At 46.1% G+C, this 16,938-nt stretch overlaps 1 pseudogene; it reads left to right on the top strand.

Annotated features, from left to right (window-relative positions):
- Positions 1 to 16,612, top strand: part of LOC139225796 (protein sel-1 homolog 1-like) — a 61,598-nt pseudogene extending 44,986 nt beyond the window's left edge.
- The last annotated feature ends 326 nt before the right edge of the window (positions 16,613 to 16,938 follow it).

The following is a 16,938-nucleotide window of genomic DNA, read 5'->3' as shown; positions in this document are numbered from 1 at the left end:
AAAAGCTAAAAAATCCGAGGTAAAATACAACACACAGCGTGAACAGCTAGAGATTAAAATGGCAGGTGTAATCAGACATTTGGGGAATATAGACACGACCGGGAATGTTTTAAAGCGTATGTGGATCGGCTAGAAATGTATTTCACTGCAAATAACATAATCGAAGTTCCAGACAATGCAGTCCAGAACCGGGCTGTGCTGGAACGTAAGAAAGCAATCTTCTTATCGGAGACAGATCCGGCATTGTATGACACCCTTGTAAATCTGCTTGTGCCTGACGAGCCAAAGGACACAACACTTAAAGAGATTTTAACGAAGCTGGAGCAGCACTATACCGTTAGAAATTGCTGAAAGCTATAGTTTCGGGATTCGGAATCAAAAGGCTGATGGAAGTATCAGTGATTACCTCATAGCATTAAAAAAGCTATCGATGCACTGTAATTTTGGAAACTTTCAAAACCGAGCATTACGGGATCGTTTTGTTTGTGGAGTGAAAAATTATGCGATCAGAAGGAAGTTATTAATGACGGATGACTTGACTTTTGAGGTTGCTTTTCAGACAGCGAGGTCAATGGGCATGGCCGAACAATATTCTCGAGAATTAAATAATAATTACGGTCGTCAGTTAACCGAGGTAAATCACCTGCAGGTTCAAAGTAAAAGATAGTGGAAGCCAAAAGTCTCAGAAACTGGAAATTCTACCAGAGCGTCAAAGTCATGCTATAGGTGCCTGGGACAACACATTGCTCAAAGTTGTCCATCCGTGAAGGCAGAGTGTTTCTTCTGCAGAAAGACTGGGCATCTGGCGAAGGCATGCCGATTGATGGGTAAACCAGTTTTTAAAGCTATGAGTCCAGCGTTCAAAGCTATGAGTAGAAATCCCAAGAGACTACATAGCATGGAAGAATAACAACAGGACGAGGAGATGTTAGAGTTACACGTCATCAGGAGCACGAGGTTAACGGACAGCGATTCGGAAAGCATCAAAATCCTCATAGATGTTGTGGGATTCAAGATACCAATGGAAATCGACACGGGTGCATCCGTGAGTGTAGTACCGGAGTCACTATATCGCGACAAATTGCATGATTTTCAACTGGAGATAGATAGAGCTGCGAGGCTATTTGGGAGAGAAAATTCCTGTGGTAGGTCGTATCACCGTACCGGTGAAATATAAAGGTCAATTTCAGAACTTGCCTCGAATAGTAGTGAAAGGAGACAAGCCTGCCTTACTAGGAAGAAATTGGCTGAGCTCACTGAAGCTGGGTTGGAGTAAGATTTTCTGTGTGGAAACGAGATTTTCATCAACTGATGAGGTTATCAAGAAGTATCCGAAGGTGTTCTGCGAAACGGGCAGTTCGATCCAAGGCTTCAAGGTGAGTGTCAGAGTACAGAAGGATGCTAGATCAGTTTACTACAAGCCACGTTCCGTACCATAGGCACTCCAGGAGAAAGTTGAGCAAGAACTCAAAAGACTAGAGACTGAGAACATTATTTGTAAGATAGATCGATGTAATTGGGCTGCACCCATTGTTGTTGTATCTAAGTCCGATAGTAAGGTAAGATTGTGTGGTGATTATAAAGTAACCGTAAACCAGGTTCTAGAGGGTAATGTCCCCAATACATTGCCGAAATTGAAGATTTGTTCACAACACTGACAGGTGGTCAGATCTTCTCAAAACTGGATCTTACGAATGCCTACTTACAGCTTGAACTAGATGAGGAGTCCAAGTCATGTTTGACTATAAATACTCATCTAGGCCTATATCAATTTAATAGGCTACCATTTGGAGTGTCTTTCGCCCCTGCCATATTCCAAGGGGTGATGAACCAGATGTTGCAGTTGCAAGGTATTGAAGGGGTAGTATGTTGTTTGGATGACATACTCATTTCAGCACCAAATAGGCAAATTCATAATAACATATTGAATGAAGTCCTCAAACGGCTAGAGAAGCACAGAGTACGAGTGTCTGCTCGTAAGTGTAAGTTATTTAAAAACTCAGTGGAGTACTTAGGGTACAGAGTAGACAAAGATGGTTTACATCCAACCATGGAAAAATTGGATGCGATCAGAAATGCACCCACTCCCAGGAATGTTACTGAACTTGGTTCATTCTTGGGTCTTTTGAACTATTATGGGAAGTTCCTACCAAATTTGGCTACAGTATTACATCCACTGAATGAACTTTTGAAAAAACAGGTCCATTGGAAGTGGTCAAAAGAATGCGATACAGCCTTCAAGGAGTGTAAAAGCAAATTGTTAGAGAGCACCATGTTAGTTCACTATGACATTTCTAAGGCGATTAAGCGAGCATGTGATGCCTCTCCGTATGGAGTTGGGGCAGTAATCTCTCATGTATTAAGTAGTGGGGAGGAGAGACCAATTGCTTTTGCTTCATGCACTCTCCGTGCCAGTGAGAGTAATTATGCGCAAATTGAAAGGGAAGCTTTGGCATTCAATTTTGGGGTCAAGAAGTTTCACAAATACTTGTATGGTCGTAAGTTTACCATCGTTATGGACCATAAGCTCCTAACAGCAATCCTCCATCCAAAGTCCCCAGTTCCAACATTAGCTGCAGCCCGAATGCAGAGATAGACTTTGATTTTGTCAGCATATACATATGACATTGAATACAGATGATCAGCTGATCACAGTAATGCTGATGCAATGTCTAGATTGCCTTCTTCATCACAAGTTACACCCGATAGGGAAGAAGTGTTTTATTTTTCATACATTGATGAACTGCCAGTCACAGCTGAAGAGATTGGTAGAGCAACCAAACGTGACCCAGTGATGTCAAAGGTGTATGATTATATTGCAAATGGATGGCCAAACCAGGTAACAGACAAAGATACACATCCATTCTTCATTCGTAGGAATGAATTATCAGTCAATAAAGATTGTATCATGTGGGGTGCAAGAGTGGTTATACCAAATAAATTCAGGTCCAAATTATTAGGAGACCTCCATGACCAGCACCTGGGAATGTGCTTGACCAAGCGTTTTGCACAGTTATTTATGGTGGCCAGGTCTTGATAAAGATATAGAGTACATCGTGAGTCAGTGTACGACATGTCAATCGGTAAGCAAGAAACCACCACCAGTACCATTACAGCCATGGAAATGGCCTCCCAGGGTGTGGCAAAGGCTACATATTGATTTTGCTGAGTTAGACGGACAATTGTTCATTGTGATTGATAGCCATTCGAAGTGGGTTGAGGTGTTCCCAATGTGGAAAATAACAACAAGTAAAACATTGGACATTTTACGAAAATTTATTTCTTCATTTGGCCTCCCTGAAGAAATTGTTTCAGATAATGGACCACAATTTCGTTCAGAAGAATTTGCACAATTCACGAGCAAAAATGGTGTGAAGCACACCAAGGTTCCACCATACCACCTTGTTTCGAATGGTGCAGCAGAGCGCATTGTACAAATTGTAAAACGTGCCCTCATAAAACAAATGTTAGATCCTAATCCAAGGAAATGACAGTTGTCATTGGATCACAAATTGGCTAATTTTTTGATTACATATCGAAATACTCCTCATACAACTACTGGTAGAACACCAGCAGAGTTGTTTCTCAAACGACAGCCACAAACCAGATTTTCGTTGTTAAAGCCAAATTTGGCACAGTCCGTAAAATAGACACAATTAAGACAGAAAGAGAATCATCTTAGAGGTAGAGTAAAAGAGAGAAGTGTGAAATTAAACCAGAAGGTACGAGTGAAGAACCACGACCATAAATGGTTAAAGTGGTTACCAGGAAGAGTGGTGAAAATATGTGGTCTTCGCACATATTTGGTAAAGATGTTTGATAATGAACAGGTTAGGTTTGTTCATATTGATCATATTTTACCTACACACATGGAAGGAGTTGAAAGTGGGAATGATTCAATTATTTCAGATAGTTTTGATACACCAGTAGCAATCCTAAATCCAATGTACTGGAAACAAATCCAGGAGAGAATCAGAATGAAAGTCTGAGTCCGAGTCAGGAAAACAAAAAGCCTGAAGTTAGAGTGAGTTCAAATGAAAATCAAAGCAATTCCGTGGAGGAAAATGTTCCTCAGGATGAGCCTCAAATGAGTTTAGATTCGACACCATGTTTGGAAGGTTCTGTTCGAGAGCGAAGGTATCCTCTTCGAAACAGAAAAAAAATGGTAAAGTTAAATTTGTAAATATGGAAAAAAAAATAAGTTATATCCTGTGGTATGTATAAACATGAAAGTTATGTATGATGTTTGTTATAATAACTTCTTCATTAAGGAGGGAGAAGTGTAATGTCTGTAAGCTTGTAATGTTTGTAGCTCCACACTGTGGATGTGGACGTATTGTGTACTGCAATTGCACAGTTAATAATTAAACAGAACCAGGCAGATTTCCGGAGGCTTCCGAGAGAGCTGCTTGCCATGTAGGAAGCTGTGTGTGCTTGTGCTCTGTGAATATATCACAATAATAATTGCTACGTAACCAGGCCTATGTAATGAGAGTTTTCCTTATGTATATTTGCGTGCGTATTTTAGCTGCCACCCTGGACCCGAGCCCATCACCTCTTTTCCACATTTTTCTGCCCCTTTTTTTACTTATTTTCTCTCTAGTCCCCCAAATCCCCTCTGTCCTGTCATTATGACTTATAAGAACATAAGAAATAGGAGCAGGAGTAGGCCATTTGGCCCCTCGAGCCTGCTCTGCCATTTACTAAGATCATGGCTGATCTGATCCTGGCCTCAACGTCACTTCCCCGCCCGCTCCCCATAACCCTCAACTCCCTTATCATTCAAAAATCTGTCTATCTCTACCTTAAATATATTCAAAGTCCCAGCCTCCATAGCTCCCTGGGGTAGAGAATTCCAAAGATTCACAACCCTCTGAGAGAAGAAATTCCTCCTCATTTCTGTTTTAAATGGGTGGCACCTTATTCTGAAACTATGTCCCCTAGTTCTAGATTCCCCCATGACTCCATTCATTTCTCTCCTCTTGGGTACTTTGCATCCCAAATCCCTACCCCAACCCTTCAGTATTCCTCAACCTTACTACTCTCCTGCTGTCGTCCCAAGTTTGATTCCCTCTTTGATGAACCTCAACTTCCCTCTGTGCCTCTCTTGAGATTCTCCGAAGGGCTCATCGAGACACTCATCACTGCCTCCGTATGAACAGCAACCCCAACTTCCGCATCCTACTTGCTCGCCGACCTTTCCGCCTAGCATGCCTGCTGGGCTCTAATCTTGCCAGTCTTCTCCCCAACCAACTCAGCTCTCCTAGTGTTGACCCTGTGGATTCTGGCAGTGGATCAGCTATCACCACCCCTCTCCGCATCCTTTTCCAGAATGTCTGTTCACTTGTGAACAAGGCCCTTGCTATTCATGAGCTTATTGTGGATGAATGCATCGACATCATGGCCTTGACGGAAACCTGGTTGAGGGGTGAGGACTAAATGAAGCCTCCCTACCTGGCTATAGCTTCCACCATATGTCCCGCCCAGACTGTCACGGTGGCGCTGTGACTTATATAACCAAATCTCACCTTTGTCTATCATCCTACTCCTCTGGCACTTTCTCCTCCTTTGAGCATTTCACCTTGTTTCATCCCTCTTACTTCTGATTCTCTACTGCCCACCCAAGTACCATATCAATGTTTTTACTGATGAATCTTCACTGATTTCCTCATTCAACCTCTGCACGAAGCAACTTCTAATCCTTAGTGATTTCAACCTCCATCTCAATTCATTGTGTTCTTTCTCCTCTGAGTTCACTGCCTTCCTATCCTCCCGTAATCTCTCCCTCCATGTAAACTCCCCAACCCATATTCATGGCCACCCCCTTTACCTTGCCATCTCACATGGTCTTGCTACTCCCATCGTGTCAATCACAGATAAGGCCATCTCTGATCACTTCCTTGTATTGCACTCCACCCACATCCCCCTTCCCCCTCCCAATCCTACTTCCTTCTGTGTTTGCCCCTGGAATAAACTCTCTCTCAATTCATTTACAACTGCACTTACACAATCCAAACTGTCCAGCCTTTGGCCCCCCATTCACGACGACATTTCTGTAGCTACCGATCTGGTCAACCATACCCTCACAGCCGCCTTTCCTGCCCTAGTCCCTATTAAAGCCATTACTCTCTCTCACCCTGGCCATTCCCCCTGCTATGGCCCTCATCTCTACTCCCTTAAGTCCAAGGGACGGAGACTTGAACATATATGGCAGACAACTGGTTTAGTCATTCACCGCCAGATCTGGCTGGACCACATAAAGCACTCGCGGGTTTTACTCTCATCTGCCAAAATTGCTCACTATTCCAGGATCATTCTGGAATACAAAGATAACTAGCTGCTTCTTTTCCCTACTGTAAACTATCTCGTTAAACCCACTCCCCTGTCTCCTCCATCCTCACCTCCAACAAGTGCGAGGAGCTCATGGACTTCTTTGTCACTAAGATTTCGACCATCTGTTTGGCTGCCTCTGTCACCTCCCTTCCTTAACCTAGCCCACCGGTCCAAACTTCCTCTAAAGTTCACCCCTGCTCTAGCCCTGAACTCACATCCATCTCCAATTTCTCTTCGATCTCCCCTCGTGCCCTCCCCAGGCTCACCTTGTCTATGAGATCCACTTCCGGCTCCCGTGATCCTATTTCCACTGAACTGCTGACCACCCAACTTCCTTCTTTTCCTCCCATGTTAGCTGACATTGTTAACGATTCTCTCTCCTCAGGTACTGTCCCCCCTCCTTCAAATCTGCCGTCATCACCCCTCTCCTCAAAAAAACAATCCTTGACCCCACTGTGCTTGCAAAATATCACCCCATCTCCAACCTCCCTTTCCTCTCCAAAGTTTTGAATATGATGTTGCCTCCCAAATTCATGCAATGTTGCCCGGAACTCCATGTTTGAATCCCTCAATCAGGATTCCGCCCCTGCCACAGTACCGAAACGGCTATCAAAGTCACATTTTATGTTACTGCGACAAAGGTAAACTATCCTTCTTCATCCTTCGCGACCTGTCTGTGGTCTTTGATTCGGTTGATCATTCCATCCTCCTCCAACGCCTCTCCACCATTGTCCAGCAGGGTGGAACTGCACTCGCCTAGTTCCATTCTTATCTATCTAATTGTAGCCTCTCTTCCCACTCCCGCACTGTTACCTCTGGTGTCTCCCAGCGATCTATCCTTGGCCCCCTCCTATTTCTCATCTACATGCTGCACCTCAATGCCATCATCTGAAAACACAACGTCAGTTTTCACGCGAATGCTGATGACACCTAGCTCTACCTCACCACCACTTCTCTCGATCCCTCCACTGTCTCTAATTTCAGACTGCTTGTCCGACATCCATTACTGGACGAGCGGAAATTTCCTCAACTAAATTTTGGGAAGACTGTGTCAAGTCCCCACCACGCACCTCGTTCCCTAGCCACTGACTCCATCTCTCTCCCTGACAACTGTCTGAGGCTGAACCATACTGTTCGCAACCTCGGTGTCATTCTTGATCCTGAAATGAGCTTCCGACCATATATCCGCGGCATCACTAAGACCACCTATTTCCACCTCTGTAACATCGCCTGACTCTGCCTCTGCCTCAGCTTATCTGCTGCTAAAACCCTCATCCATGTCTTTGTTACTTGTAGATTTGACCATTCCAACACACTCCTGGCTGGCCTCCCATGTTCTACCCTCTGTATACTTGAGGTCACCAAAACTCTGCTGCCCGTGTCCTAACTCGCAGCAAGCCCCGTTCACCCATCACCCCTGTGCTCGCGGACCTACATTGGCTCGTGGTTAAGCAATGCCTCGATTTTAAAATTCTCATCTTTGGTTTTCAAATCCCTCCATGGCCTCACTCCTCCCTATCTCTGTAATCTCCTCTAGCCCTACAACCCTCCGAGATATCTGTGCTCCTCAAATTCTGGCCTCTTCAGCATCCCTGATTTTAATTGGTCCATCATTGGTGGCCATGCCTTTAGCTGCCCAGGCCCTAAGCTCTGGAACTCCCTCCGTAAATTTCTCCACCTCTCAACCTCTCTTTTGCTTCTTAAAACCTACCTCTTTGACCAAGCTTTTGGTCATCTGCCCTAATATCTCCTTATGTGACTCGGTGTCAAATTATGTTTTATTACACTCTTGTGAACTTCTTGGGAAGTTTTACTACTTTAAAGGTGATATATAAATATAAGTTGTGGTTGTTGTGGTGTGAATGGATCTTGTCATAGAGCTGTGGCATTATTTTAAAATGTCTATGAACAAGGTCGCTGGTCAGAGTGGCTAATGTCTGCATACAGGAGGAGCCATTGACTATGCATTGCTACAGCACTTCTTATTGGCTGAACAAAGGTACGAAGTAGTCCAGAGCAATGCTGCATTCATTCAGAATCAAAAGGAAGCTAAATCATTTGCGGGAATGAGACCTATCCATGAGCGCTAATGGAATAGTTCAACAGCACAAGGTTATATAGTTGCAAGAATCAAACTTGGAGATTATCATTTCTATGGTATGGTACAACCATTGACTATGAAACAGCAGTAATCCATTTTAGACTTGTGGTGTCCCTGCACCTTACTACAAATTCACATGAGGGATGTACTGCAGACAGAGTCACTACGTGATCTCAACCTTTAGTCCCAGCACCAAGGAGTGCTGACCCTGGGTGGGACCTCCCTTTTTATACCTGGAAACCAAGGTGAGGAGTGTCTCCCACAAGTTCACCCCCTGTGGTCAGGGTGTGCATTTCTAGGGTATAAGTACAGTGTACAGGAGTTGCATGAAGGTTACAGTTACATGGAGATCACTGTTGCATGATGGTTACATACATGACATCACCTCCCCCCTTACGTCTTTTTGTGTCAAAGATTAAGTCTTTCAGGTGGTTGACACTCTCTCGTGGAGCACCGCAGTGGTGGCTCTGATGGCTGAGCATTGGCATGCGTCTCTGTTACCTGAGGTGATTTCGGCCTGTCTGGGCTGGCCGCAGGAACTGTGCATGCTGTGGACTGCACTTGTTGCTCGTCCACTGGCAGTGGTGTGGGTGACATCTCATGCTCTTCTTCAGGTTCCTCCGTGTCTATGCTGAACCTTTTCTTTACTTGGTCCAAGTGTTTGAAGCATATCTGCCCATTGTTCAGTCTGACCACTATGACTCTATTCCCTTCTTTGCCGATTACTCTGCCCTCAAGCCACTTGGGTCCCAAAGTATGGTTAAGAACAAATACCAGGTCATCCATTTCTATACACCTCCTCCTTGAGTTTCAATCATGGAACTCGGTTTGGGACTGGCGCTTTCCCTCAACAATGTCTGTCAGGGCTGGGTGAATAAGAGACAGCCACATTTTAAACGTGCGTTTCATGAGGAGTTCCGCTGGCGGTACTCCCGTGAGCGAGTGCTGGCGGGACCTGTAGGCCAGCAGGAGGCACAATAGGCGGTACTGAAAGGAGGGTCCTTGGATGCGTAGCATGCCCTGTTTTATGACTTGCACCGCACGTTCCGCCTGGCCATTGGAAGCCGGCTTGAACAGTGCTGTCCGGACGTGTTTGATACCATTGCCCGACATAAACTCCTGGAAGTTATGGCTGGTGAAACACGGGCCATTGTCGCTGACCAGGATGTCTGGCGAGCTGTGGGTCGCGAAAACCGTACGCATGCTCTCCACGGTAATGGATGTCGTGCACGAGTTTAATATGATGCACTCGATCCATTTCGAGTATGCATCGACAACGATCAGGAACATTTTCCCCATGAACGGGCCCACATAGTCTACGTGAATACGTGACCATGGCCTGGTGGGCCAGGGCCACGGGCTGAGTGGGGCCTCCCTGGGGGCATTGTCCAGCTGGGCACACGTCGTGCACCTGCGAACCCAGTGTTCCAGGCTGAGTCAATCCCCGGCCACCATACATGTGACCGGGCAATGGCCTTCTTTTAACACGATGCCAAGGTGCTCACTGTGGAGTTCCCTGATGAACGCTTCCCTGCCTTTCTGGGGCATGACTACCCAGTTGCCCCATAGCAGGCAGTCGGCTTGGATGGAGAGCTCATCCATCCGTCTCTGAAACGGTCTGACCTCCTCGGGGCACACCCTGTGTGCGGCCGCCCAATCCTCAGCCAGAACACATTTCTTTATCATGAATAGGAGGGGGTCCCTGTTGGTCCAGAGTTTGATCTGATGGGCTGTGATGGGGGAGCCTGCGGTGTCAAAAGCCTCAATGGCCATGACCATCTCAGCGCTCTGCTCCGACGCCCCCTCGGTAGTGGCTAGTGGCTGAGTGCGTCAGCGCAATTTTCGGTGCCTGGCCGGTGCCGTATGGTGTAGTCATACGCAGCCAGCATGAGAGCCCATCGCTGTATGCGAGCTGACGCATTGGCATTGACAGCCTTGCTGTCGGACAACAGGGATGCTAACGGCTTGTGGCCCGTTTCTAGCTCAAACCGTCTACCGAAAAGGTACTGGTGCATCTTTTTCACACCGTAAACACAAGCGAGTGCTTCCTTTTCGACCATGCCGTATCCACGCTCTGCCTGGGAGAGTAACCTGGTGACATAAGCCACCGGTTGGAGTCGGCCGTCATCATTACCCTGCTGCAACACACACCCAACCTCGTAGGATGATGCATTGCACGTTAAAACCAGTTTTTTACAGGGGTCATACAAAGTCAACAGTTTGTTCGAACACAGCACGTTCCTCACCTTATTGCAAGCACATTCTTGACAGTACCCCCAAAGCCATTCACAACCTTTACGCAGGAGCATGTGCAACGGCTCCAACAATGTGCTTAAGTTCGGCAGAAAGTTCCCGAAATAGTTCAAAAGTCCCAGGAATGATTGCAACTCCGACGTGTTGCCGGGCCTGGGCGCCCAGCGGATCGCCTCTGTTTTTGATTCAGTTATCCGGATCCCATCTGCGGCAACCCTCCTGCCCAAAAACTCGACCTCTGGGGCCAAAAACACACACTTGGCCTTTTTCAGCCGCAAGCCTACCCGGTCCAGTCGGCGTAGCACCTCCTCCAGCTTGTGGAGGTGTTCCTCGGTGTCTTGACCCGTTATAAGGATGTCATCTTGGTATACGATTGAACCAGGAATGGATTTGAGCAAACTTTCCATGTTTCTCTGAAAGTTAGCTGCCGCCAAACGAATACCAAACGGGTACCTGTTGTAGATAAATAATCCCTTGTTCGTCGTGATGGTGGTCAGAAGCTTGGATTCTTCAGCCAGTTCCTGAGTTCCTGAGGCCGAAGTGAGGTCCAGCTTCGTGAACAGCTTGCCACCTGCCAGCGTGGCAAAAAGGTCTTCCGCTGTCGGGAGCGGTATTGGTCTTGCAGCGACACTCGGTTGATGGTGGCTTTGTAGTCGCCACAAATCCTGACCGAGCCATCTGCTTTAAGGACAGGAACGATGGGACTTGCCCAGTCGCTGAATTCAATGGCCAAAATTATGCCCTCTCTGAGCAGCCAGTCAAATTCACTTTCAATGTTCTCACGCATCACATATGGCACCGCTCTGGCTTTGTGATGCACTGGTCTGGCGTCCAGAGTGATGCGCATCACTACTTTAGTGCCCTTGAACGTTCCGACACCGGGTTGAAACAGTGACCTGAATTTTTGTAGGACCTGTGAGCATGAACTTCGCTCCATAGATGAAATGGCGTGCACATCCCCCCATTTCCAATTCATCTCGGCTAGCCAGCTCCTCCCCAAGAGCGCGGGGCCATTTCCCGGTACGATCCAGAGTGGCAGCCGGATCTGTGATCCATTATGTGTTACCACCAAGTTTGCACTGCCCAGCACTGGGATGATCTCTTTGGTGTATGTCCGTAGCTGCGTGTCAATGCGTTCCAGTTTGGGCCTGCTAGCTCTGTGTGGCCATTGTCTCTCAAATTGTTGGGCGCTCATAAGTGACTGGCTAGCTCCCGTATCCAGCTCCATGCGCACCGGGATGCCATTCAATAAAACTTTCATCATCATGGGTGGCGTTTTAGTGTATGAGCTGTGGACGTCAGGCACATGAACCCGCTGAACTTCAGCATCCATGGCTTTTCCCCAGGCATCATCCTGCATTGCAGACCCCTCGTCTGGTTCCTCTGTCTTGCAGATTAACCTCGCTACAGCCTTTTTGCACATCCTGGCTAAGTGTCCACTGACGTTACAAATCCTACAGGTATATTGCTGAAACCTACAGCTTTTCGCAGTATGTCTACCCCCGCACCTCCAGCATGAGCTGAGGTTGTTGTTAACAAAAGGACTGTTACCTGGCATTCCTCTCTGATTGCCCATTTGGTTGTTTCTAAGCACTCTGATGGTGAGTGTTAATGGTCCCATCGGGGGACGCACTGTTCCTCGTGATGGCTTAAATTGCTGATCCCCTTTCCATTGTCCCTGTTGCAGGCCCACCCTAGAGTCTGTTGCTGCCTGGGCGGTTTTGAAATGCCCTTGCCTGCCTGCCGGGTCCCGAGCCGCGTTCACCATGTTAACTCCCTGGTCCATCGCCACGTTGGGACCAGGGCTGCGCGTGTAAATTAGCTTGGTCTCCTCTTCCCCTGCCATGAAGGTCTGAGCTATCAATGCCACCCCTTCTAAAGTCAAGTCCTTGGTCTCTATGAGCTTCCTGAAAATCCCGGCATGATTAATGCCCTCAGTGAAGAAATCCCTTCACATCTCCCCCCTGCAGGCGTCTGTGAACTTACAGAGACTGGCCAAGCGCCGCAGATCCGCAACGAAGTCTGAGATGTTTTGTCCCTCCCGACGCCGGTGTGTGTAGAACCGGTGCCGGGCCATGTGTATGCTACTCGCCGGCTTGAGATGCTCACTGATCAGCTGGCTGAGCTCTTCAAAGGACTTGTCCGTTGGCTTTTGGGGTGCGAGCAGGTCTTTCATCAGCGCATACGTCTGTGATCCGCAGCTGGTCAGTAGATGCGCCCTCCACTTGTCAGCTACTGCCACTCCCAGCCAGTCCTTCATGAAAAGCTCTGCTGGAGTCTCTCCACGAAGTCGTCCAAGTCCTCACCCACACAGTAACGTTCCTCTGTGCTACCGGTGGCCATCCTCGTGGTTCGGTGATTCCTGTTTCTCATCGCCAAATGTGATGTCCTTGCACCTTACTACAAATTCACACGAGGCATGTACAGCAGACACAGTCACTATGTGACCTCAACCTTTATTCCCAGGAGCAAGGAGTGCTGACCCAAGGTGGGACCTCCCCTTTTATACCTGGAAACCAAGGTGAGGAGTGTCTCCCACAAGTTCACCCCCTGTGGTCAGGGTGTGCATTTCTAGGGTATAAATACAGTGTACAGGAGTTGCATAAAGGTTACAGTTCCATGAAGATCAACATTGCATGATGGTTACATACATGACAAGACTCACCTCTGAGCAACAGCACATTGCGCAGACCAGGTTTAACCTGGGCTGCATGAACAAAATATATTTTGGCATTAAGCAGGATATCTATCTTGCAAAGCAGTTTTATAACATGACTGCAGAGACTAGTCCTTCCATGGTATCATGCGTCTCTATCTGTAACCTCCTCCAGCCCTACAACCCATGAGATATCTAAACTCCTGCAAAAATTTGGCCGGTTTTAATCGCTTCACTGTTGGTGGCCGGGCTTTCAGCTGCCAAGGCCCTAATCTCTGGAATTGACTCATAAGAATATAAGAACATAAGAACATAAGATTTAGGAACAGGAGTAGGCCATCTAGCCCCTCGAGCCTGCTCCGCCATTCAACAAGATCATGGCTGATCTGGCCGTGGACTCAGCTCCACTTACCCGCACGCTCCCCATAACCCTTAGTTCCTTTATTGGTTAAAAATCTATCTATCTGTGATTTGAATACATTCAATGATCTAGCCTCAACTGCTTCCTTGGGCAGAGAATTCCACAGATTCACAACCCTCTGGGAGAAGAAATTCCTTCTCAACTCGGTTTTAAATTGGCTCCCCCGTATTTTGAGGCTGTGCCCCCTAGTTCTAGTCTCCCCGACCAGTGGAAACAACCTCTCTGCCTCTATCTTGTCTATCCCTTTCATTATTTTAAATGTTTCTATAAGATCACCCCTCATCCTTCTGAACTCCAACGAGTAAAGACCCAGTCAATCAATCTATCATCATAAGGTAACCCCCTCATCTCCGGAATCAGCCGAGTGAATCGTCTCTGTACCCCCTCCAAAGCTAGTATATCCTTCCTTAAGAAAGGTGACCAAAACTGCACGCAGTACTCCAGGTGCGGCCTCACCAATACCCTATACAGTTGCAGCAGGACCTCCCTGCTTTTGTACTCCATCCCTCTCGCAATGAAGGCCAACATTCCATTCGCTTTCCTGATTACCTGTCACACCTGCAAACTAACTTTTTGGGATTCATGCTAAAGGACCTCCAGGTCCCTCTGCACAGCATGAAATATTGTAATTTCTCTCCATGCAAATAATATTCCCTTTTACTGTTTTTTTTTCCAAGGTGGATGACCTCACATTTTCCGACATTGTATTCCATCTGCCAAACCTTAGCCCATTCGCTTAACCTATCTAAATCTCTTTGCAGCCACTCTGTGTCCTCTACACAACCCGCTTTCCCACTAATCTTTGTGTCATCTGCAAATTTTGTTACACTACACTCTGTCCCCTCTTCCAGATCATCTATGTATATTGTAAACAGTTGTGGTCCCAGCACCGATCCCTGTGGCACACCACTAACCACCGATTTCCAACCTGAAAAAGACCCATTTATCCCGACTCTCTGCTTTCTGTTAGCCAGCCAATTCTCTATCCATGCTAATACATTTCCTCTGACTCCGCGTACCTTTATCTTCTGCAGTAACCTTTTGTGTGGCACCTTATCGAATGCCTTTTGGAAATCTAAATACACCACATCCATCGGTACACCTCTATCCACCATGCTCGTTATATCCTCAAAGAATTCCAGTAAATTAGTTAAACATGATTTCCCCTTCATGAATCCATGTTGCGTCTGCTTGATTGCACTATTCCTATCTAGATGTCCCGCTATTTCTTCCTTAATGATAGCTTCAAGCATTTTCCCCACTACAGATGTTAAACTAACCGGCCTATAGTTACCTGCCTTTTATCTGCCCCCTTTTTTAAACAGAGGCGTTACATTAGCTGCTTTCCAATCCGCTGGTATCTCCCCAGAGTCCAGATAATTTTGGTAGATTATAACGAATGCATCTGCTATAACTTCCGCCATTTCTTTTAATACCCTGGGATGCATTTAATCCGGACCAGGGGACTTGTCTACCTTGAGTACCATTAGCCTGTCCAGCACTACCTCCCTAGTGATAGTGATTATCTCAAGGTCCTCCCTTCCCACATTCCCGTGACCAGCAATCTTTGGCATGGTTTTTGTGTCTTCCACTGTGAAGACCGAAGCAAAATAATTGTTTAAGGTCTCAGCCATTTCCACATTTCCCATTATTAAATCCCCCTTCTCATCTTCTAAAGGACCAACATTTACTTTAGTCACTCTTTTCCGTTTTATATATCGGTAAAAGCTTTTACTCTCTGTTTTTATGTTTTGCGCAAGTTTACTTTCGTAATCTATCTTTCCTTTCTTTATTGCTTTCTTAGTTATTCTTTGCTGTCATTTAAAATGTTCCCAATCTTCTAGTTTCCCACTAACCTTGGCCACCTTATACGCATTGGTTTTTAATTTGATACTCTCCTTTATTTCCTTGGTTATCCACGGCTGGTTTTCCCTTCTCTTACCGGCCTTCTTTTTCACTGGAATATATTTTTGTTGAGCACTATGAAAGAGCTCCTTAAAAGTCCTCCACTGTTCATCAATTGTACCACCGTTTAGCCTTTGTTTCCAGTCTACTTTAGCCAACTCTGCCCTCATCCCACTGTAGTCCCCTTTGTTTAAGCATAGTACGCTCGTTTGAGACACTACTTCCTCACCCTCAATCTGTATTACAAATTCAACCATACTGTGATCACTCATTCCTAGAGGATCTTTTACTCGGAGATCATTTATTACTCCTGTCTCATTACACAGGAGCAGATCTAAGATAGGTTGCTTCCTTGTAGGTTCTGTAACATACTGTTCTAAGAAACAATCCCGTATGCATTCTATGAATTCCTCCTCAAGGCTACCCCGTGCTATTTGATTTGACCAATCGATATGTAGATTAAAATCCCCCATGATTACTGCTGTTCCTTTTTCACATGCCTCCATTATTCCCTTGATTATTGCCCGCCCCACCGTGAAGTTATTATTTGAGGACCTATAAACTACGCCCACCAGTGACTTTTTCCCCTTACTATCTCTAATCTCCACCCACAATGATTCAACTCCCTAAACCTCTCCGCCTTTCTAGCTTGCTTTCCTCCTTGAAGACACTGCTTAAAACTTGCCTCTTTGACCAAGCTTTTGGTCATTGCCCTAATATCTCTTTATGTGGCTCAGTGTCAAATTTTGTTTCATAATGCTCCCGTGAAGTGCCTTGGGACATTTTACTGCATTAAATACTGCTATAAATGCTGTTCCTCACACTTTGTAAACTAGGTCTGATGTATTCAGTGGAGTACCTGAGTGAAACAACATTCCCAGAGATGTGGATGGAGGTTGACTTGGCCTCGGATTCACAGGTCCTATGGGAGCATGTCTCGTGAATATCACACTTCTGCTTTAGAGGCCTTGGGTTCAAATCTACAAGAGGCTTTCTCATCCAGCTTTAATGTTCTGGGTGATTGGATAGAGAGAACCTTGAAGTCGGGATTCACATATCTAACTGCTGCCCTGATGTCTGCTTCTGTGCGGATCAGTGGACATGCTGAGCGAGTGCACAGTAACAGTGACATGGCTGGAGTAAGTAAGGATGAGACTGCTGTTTATTTCAGCATTTTTGCTTTACTTCAGATTTCGACAATTTGTACTTCATAATAAGAAATGATAGCTAACGAGCTTGAAAAATAATTACAGACCTTTGTCAGACTTA

The sequence above is a fragment of the Pristiophorus japonicus genome, chromosome 1 (assembly GCF_044704955.1).
Source record: "Pristiophorus japonicus isolate sPriJap1 chromosome 1, sPriJap1.hap1, whole genome shotgun sequence".
Lineage (NCBI taxonomy): Eukaryota > Metazoa > Chordata > Chondrichthyes > Pristiophoridae > Pristiophorus > Pristiophorus japonicus.
The sequence above is the reverse complement of the archived record's forward strand: the minus strand, read 5'-3'. Positions and strand labels throughout refer to the sequence as shown.